This window comes from Montipora foliosa, chromosome 4 (assembly GCF_036669935.1).
Source record: "Montipora foliosa isolate CH-2021 chromosome 4, ASM3666993v2, whole genome shotgun sequence".
NCBI classification, from domain to species: Eukaryota; Metazoa; Cnidaria; class Anthozoa; order Scleractinia; family Acroporidae; genus Montipora; species Montipora foliosa.
In genome coordinates this window covers 47,312,743-47,319,390 of record NC_090872.1, presented here as the reverse complement: position 1 = coordinate 47,319,390, position 6,648 = coordinate 47,312,743, and the positions used below count along the sequence as shown (strand labels likewise).

The window sequence follows — 6,648 nt, the reverse complement described above, 5'->3', positions numbered from 1 at the left end:
GAAACTAAGTTTCAATTCAATGAAAATTCAAGTTCAATTCAATGAAAATTCAAAATTCAAATTTTAAAAACATCCGGGATTGAACATCGGGAATATGTTTCCAAAAGCTTCTCCCGCCATTTTTAACCAACAAAATGAAGGAACTTCTTCTTAGTCTTGCCGATTCGTTCGTGAGTGCTCGAGACTCGTATCACAAGTGTTAGCAAGCACTAGTTCAAGCTCAAATACGAAAGTTCCGGATTCAGTAACTCAAGTCGTTTCTGAAAATAACTTAAGTTCCAAGTAGCAATGTTTCTAGTGCAGTCGAGTGAGCTCGATCCATGTTACAAAGAAGTCGAAGTACAGGATTGTGTTCTCGCTTGAGCCAATGGGAGCGACTTTGATCAGCATCACCGTCCGTTCCTAGCAAGAACAGAGGAAAGAAACAAAAAACTAGTCCAGAACAATCTAAACCGTTTGAATTTGCTTTTATGTACGTGGGGGATGCCGACGACAGCGAAGAAGAAAATTTGTCAATTAACCACGACAATATTTTGCTTCAAGGATTTGTTAATTTAGTCAATACAGATGGAGAGGCCGACATCCGATCCAAAATTGGCGATGCGATCAGACTAAAATATCAGTTAGTTGGCAACAGAGATTTTGTGTTTCTTCGTGCAAACCGACGAAAGTTAAGCACACCTGTTAGTTGTGAAGAATACACGTACAAACAAGTAAAACTGCTCTGTGGGCAAGGAGCCATTTACATTAAAATGAAAAGTGGGCTGAACTGTCTAACATGTGATGACGATGGAACTGGCTTAATCGAAGATGATGATTTGCCAGGTAAGTTTTGTTGTGTGTTCAAAATTGTAAGGAAAAGTTTACACATTAAAACTAGGTATAATAAGAGCAATATATTGCAACTTGTCATTGGCCTCATTGTGACCATTTGTCCATGGCAACAACCTCATTTTGACATAATCTAGGTAAAGCCTCAGGTTTGTCAGTCTACGGCTGTAATGTGTTTTACCATGCGTATATTTATTTTACCATGCGTTTATTTATTTACATCAAAACTTTCTTCACAGCTCAACCAACTTTTTAATCGTAGTAAAAAGGCTCCTGGTTGTTTGTTTTCTCACTGTGCAAGGTGTCAGCAAACATTTACAGAAAAGAACCAAAAAAGTTTACGCTTTTCATGCTTATACAATTTTTTTGTATGCAGAAATGCTTAGTCAACCAGCTCCTGAAGAACAGAAACAAACAGAAATGCAATCAGTATCCACCTTTGAAGAAGGCAGTACAGGAATTGAGTCAAACAGGGAGAAGATATTACCTGATAACACTGAAAATCAATCTGTGGATTTGCTGGCATAGAATTGTGTAAATTACTGTACATCTAATGGTATTGAAAATCCTGTTGAAATCTTACGCTATGCACAAAGTCTGATTGTGACTGGGAGACCACTGGATGTGCAAGATACAACAGTAAGTCTGGAAGGTGAAACCAACTTCATCTTAATCAATCGACAAGACGTTTTGAGATCAGCAATGGAGGAACTGCAATTTTTAAAAGACCCCACACTAACACTTGCAGTTGGATTTTATGATGAGAGGGCTGAGGATTATGGTGGTCCTCGGAAAGAGTTCTTTTGCCTGTGCTTACGAGAGATCAAAGCTATGTACTTTGACAGTGGTCTCAAAGAACATCTTTCTAATGACTATTCAACCATTGGGTTAATAATGGCCCTTAGCACTTTGCAGAATGGTAGTATCCCTAGATTTTTGAAAGAAAGTCATCTCCAGGCACTTTTTCTTCTGAAGAGCAATCAAATCGTTGTATCTCAAAGCTCCGCTTTGGCTTTAAAACCCTGGGGCTTTATCAAATAGGAATGATATACCTAACTTCCTTCACCTTTTCAGACCTTCAAAAAGTTCATTCTTGTCAAGAAGAAAGTTGATTGTCCTTCTCCCACCAGATGTCTCTGAAGAGGGTAGCAATGTACGCCGTTTTGAAACAGAAATTTATGATTTGTTTTCTAAATACACCAGGCTGGCAGCAAGTAGGCAAAGGGGGTCAATCACCCTGGGACATATACTTCAGTTTGTCACGGGTACTGATGAAGAGCCCCCACTTGGGTTTGGTGTAGCACCTTGTATAGAATTTGTTGAGGCAACAAGCCATGGCACAAACCCCCACACAGAATGCCCACTTCTACCTACTTTTCTTTTTTTGTGTATTTTAATTTTTTTTTGACTTGACAGGTATATAATACAAAAACGTAGAAAAAGATACAAAACAGGGCTTACAATACTTGCACAAGTTACTTTGATTATCAACTGCAACGAAAACTATACTACACTACAACCAAGAAATACTTAACAAAATTAAATAAAAATAGATATACAATTATAAATAAAGTGTACGGGAATTATAGAAAACAAAATTTGGATAACAGCTACTATTGTATTCATTGTATTAATGGAATTAGAGGTTTCCATTTTTTGTCGTGGAAATGGATTTTGTTGCTTTTTCTTGCAATAACGCGTTCAGTTTCAAACGTTTTCTTAAATTTATCGACGAACAATCTTGATTTTAGAGGGCCCTTATTTAACTTACAGTGATAACTACAAAACTTACTTTCAAGGACAATGCAATTGATTAGGATGTTTATACTATCCCTCGTATCTAGAGACCCGAGAAGAACATCCTTAATGTCAAAGCTAACAGTTATATTTACAGAATTAAGAAGAGCCTTCAAATCGTCCCAAAAAATACGCACTTTTGTACAATAAAAGAAAACATGTTCTATGGTTTCTAACTCCTTTTCACAAAAATCGCATAAAGGAGAGTAGACTTTTTTGAACCTAAACAGCATCTTGTTTGTGTACATGATCCTGTTTAATAGTTTATATTGGAATTCTTTTAATTTAGTGTCCAATGTTGTTTTGAAAGGCAGCAAGTATATCTTTTCCCAGTCTAACTGGGATGTGTGGGTACTGAAAAAAACGTTGTATTTCCTCTGCACTATAGGTGTAGAAGATAACTTTCATATAATAACTTCGATTGTAGACTTCAGAAATCACCTCTTTTCCCTTCAATACGTAAATAAAAGTCATCTGGGAATAGTTCATTTGTTTTTGAGGCGATAGAAATTTTATCTGTTTTCAATACTTTGCACCATTCTTGCGGAAAAGCAGCAAGGAGACTGAAAAGTAGGAAATGCTCAATTGGTGAGAGAATTGAATATAATGGCTCCTTTGTTAACTTGAGCTCTCCCCTTGTGTCGTAGAGATCTCCAATTTTAACAATTCCAAGATCAACCAGCCTATTGTTATAAATTGACTTAGATTCTTAACAAATAAACCGATTGTTCCATATGACTTGATTTGCTATTTCAGAGAGTGAGGAAGGGTTGTCCTCGTTTAGAAGGGCCCATGTCACAATGCATTCTTTGTAAAATTCTGGAAGAGCTATCGATAATTAAGTGTAGTTGAAATTACAACGGAACAAGAATTTCCCCCCTACTTTTTTAAGATAAAAATCCAAAAAAAACTTCCAGCTGGCACGATTGGTGGACAGATATCTGTTTATACAGATTATTCTCTGGGCAGAGATCATAGACTCAATATTGGGCATTTTTAAGCCTCCTTTATCAATTGGGTTGATAAAAGCTGTGTGCTTTATCTTGTCATTTCCTTTCCAAACAAAAGAATATAATAAAGTATTAATTTTTTTAATAAAAACTCTTTTTTGTTTGAAGATCTTTGGTATAGCAAAAGATCTGATCACTTGAATTTTTCCAAGTAAAGTAAGTCCTCTCCAGCTCCAGCCCTTCAACAATCCTCTCAGAGATTTCTCGATTGATTCAAAATTTAGTTTATAAAACAGTGAGTGGTTAAAGGTAAAATTCACCCCTAAAATTTTTATGACTTTACTTATTTCATTTACAAAAATTTGGTTTTATCAGCGTTAGCCCTTCGTCTGACGAAGTGCTAACGCTCGAAACGTCCGCCTTTAGAATCTCTGTACAGTGGCCAATTTACATTATCAACTCCGTTGCAAAAAACCAAATTTTTGTATACTACTTCCCCACCGACGCAGCACCACAGTTTTTTTAGAAACTACCCCTTCATTTATTTCATTTACGCCTAGTTCTCAGCTACTAACTTTCCGAGTAAAAGAATTCCGTTTTTTCGTGATTTACCTTCAATCCGGAGTATGTACTAAACAGAGTAAGAGTATCAAAAAGGGTGCGATACGATAGCTTGTCCCTAACAAATGATGTCATGTCATCAGCAAATATGATTAATGCCATTTCATTACCATCCACTACAATGCCCTTCATTTCATCGTTATTACGTATCAATAATGCCAATAATTCAAGTACTATTATGAAGAGTGATGGTGAAAGCGGGTCCCCTTGGCGAACGCCCCTCTTAAGATTAAAAGAGCGAGTGGAAAAACCATTGTTAATCACACAACTTGTTATATTTCTGTAAAACGTTTTGATCCACGCTAAAACAGATTCACCAAAGCCAAAGAATTCCAGCGATTTGAGAAGGAAATTCCAATTCAACGAATTGAAGGCTTCCTCAAAGTCTATCGCAGTCATTGTACTTTGGCAGTCTCGCATTTTTGCAAACTCCATGACGTCGCTTATCATATGAACTGTGTCGAAAATGGTTCGTCCTTTGACAAAGGCATTCTGATCATAATGAATGATATGAGGCAAAACTTTCTCTAGCCGTTTAGCGTTTTTACGTCAACATTCACTAGAGAAATCGGTCTCCAGTTTTTGATCAATCTCCCGTCTTTGTCCTTTGTCCTCTAGCCGTTTAGCAATTTTTATGTCAACATTCACTAGAGAAATCGGTCTCCAGTTTTTGATCAATCTCCTGTCTGTCCTTTTTCTGAATTAAAGTTATTACGGCTTGTTTTTGCGTCGTGGATAATTCTCCCTGAAAATAGGCATAATTCAGAGAGTCAACTAGAAACGATCCGATTTCTGGCCAAAAAAACTTGTAAAATTCTACCGTGAGCCCATCGTTCCCAGGAGTTTTATTGTTGTTGAAGGTCGACAAAACCTTGAAGCATTCGGAATAAGTTAACTGGCCCTCACACATTTCACGCATTGAATCAGTTAACTTAGGAGATGAAGAGAAATTTTCAAGAAAGGGACAAGTTGAATAGTCACTTCGGATTCCTGACTGTTTGTCATAAAGTTTCGAGTAAAAACTGTAAATTTCATTCGTAATAGTGCTTGGGGCGGTAGTCTCTTCTCCATTTGTCCTAATAAGTTTTCTTATGCAGCTTTTCTTCTTATCACTATTCTCTAAATTCAAGAAATACTTGCTGTTCCTTTCCCCTTGTTCGTACCATGTAGCACGGGATCGGATGATTGAGCCCCTTACAATGTACTCATATTCTTTTTCGTACTCCGCTTTAGCCGATTCCAGGTTGGCAAGATTTTCTTGCGTTGGTGATTGTGCAACTCTCTCTTCGCATATTTTATATTGCTTGGATTTTCCTTCTTCTTTCTTTCAATTTACTAAAAGATATACTATCCTCACGAATTTTGTATTTCATCCAATCCCATTTAATTCTCAGATCAACACAGAAATTAATTTCATCGAGCCACATTGAAAATTTTTCACGTAAACGCTGAATAAACAAAGCGTCATCCAAGAGACTGTTGTTGAATTTCCAAAAAGATGGGCCACGCTGCTGATCATCCAGACTATCGATTTCTAAGGTTATTGCACTGTGATCCGTTCTTCTAGCTGTCACTATGTCGACCTTTGCTACATCATCTTGTAACGAATCATTAATGAGCCAATAATCAAGGCGTCTCCGGATAATTGGGCTTTTTTGTCTCCAAGTAAATTTCTTTATATCGGGATTACGGATTCTCCAAATATCTACTAAATCGTAATTCATCAAAATGTCCTCCACACACTTAACTGAGTCTTTTAACACTGGGTTTCCACCCGAGCAGTCTAGATCTGGATCTATGGTTACGTTAAGGTCCCCTCCTAATATAATTCTTTGGTCAGATTCATTGAATCCTCCATCGTAGATGAGCTCGGACAATGTTTGGAAGAACATAGTTTGTTGAGTGGTGGTATTAGGAGCGTAGATATTTACCAGAAGAAACGGGACATCCTGAATAGTTGTCTCTGAAATGAGGTACCTACCTTCCTTATTAAATCGGATTGATTTTAATTTGAAGTCAAAGGATTTTCGTACTAGAATGGCGACCCCGCGACTATGAAAAGAGCCATGAGCAAAATAAATATCTCCAGGCCACTGCTTTTTCCATTGATTTTCAATCTCCTCGGTGCTGTGTCTCTTGCAAAAAGCAAATGTCTGAGTTTTGCTTGATTATCCAATTGAAAATTGACTTACGTTTTTCAAACGTACGAATACCCCGAACATTCAGCGAGATAGTTTTAAATTTTAAGTTACTGCGATCCATTGAAATTTACATACGTAAAATGGAAAATGAAAATAGTAGCTGTTATTCCCAGAAGCGACATTGTTACCCGCACAGCAATTAGTATATTTTCGATTTTGCACAAAGAATGACCCACAAAAGTACAATAGACAAGTTATTAACACAACAAACCGTACACACAGTAACAAAAAAGACAAACGAACGCTAC

General features: G+C 37.0%; 1 pseudogene; it reads left to right on the top strand.

The window, feature by feature from the left end:
- Positions 1 to 752: 752 nt before the first annotated feature.
- The window catches only part of LOC138000607 (uncharacterized), a 7,148-nt pseudogene continuing 1,252 nt past the window's right edge, over positions 753 to 6,648 (top strand).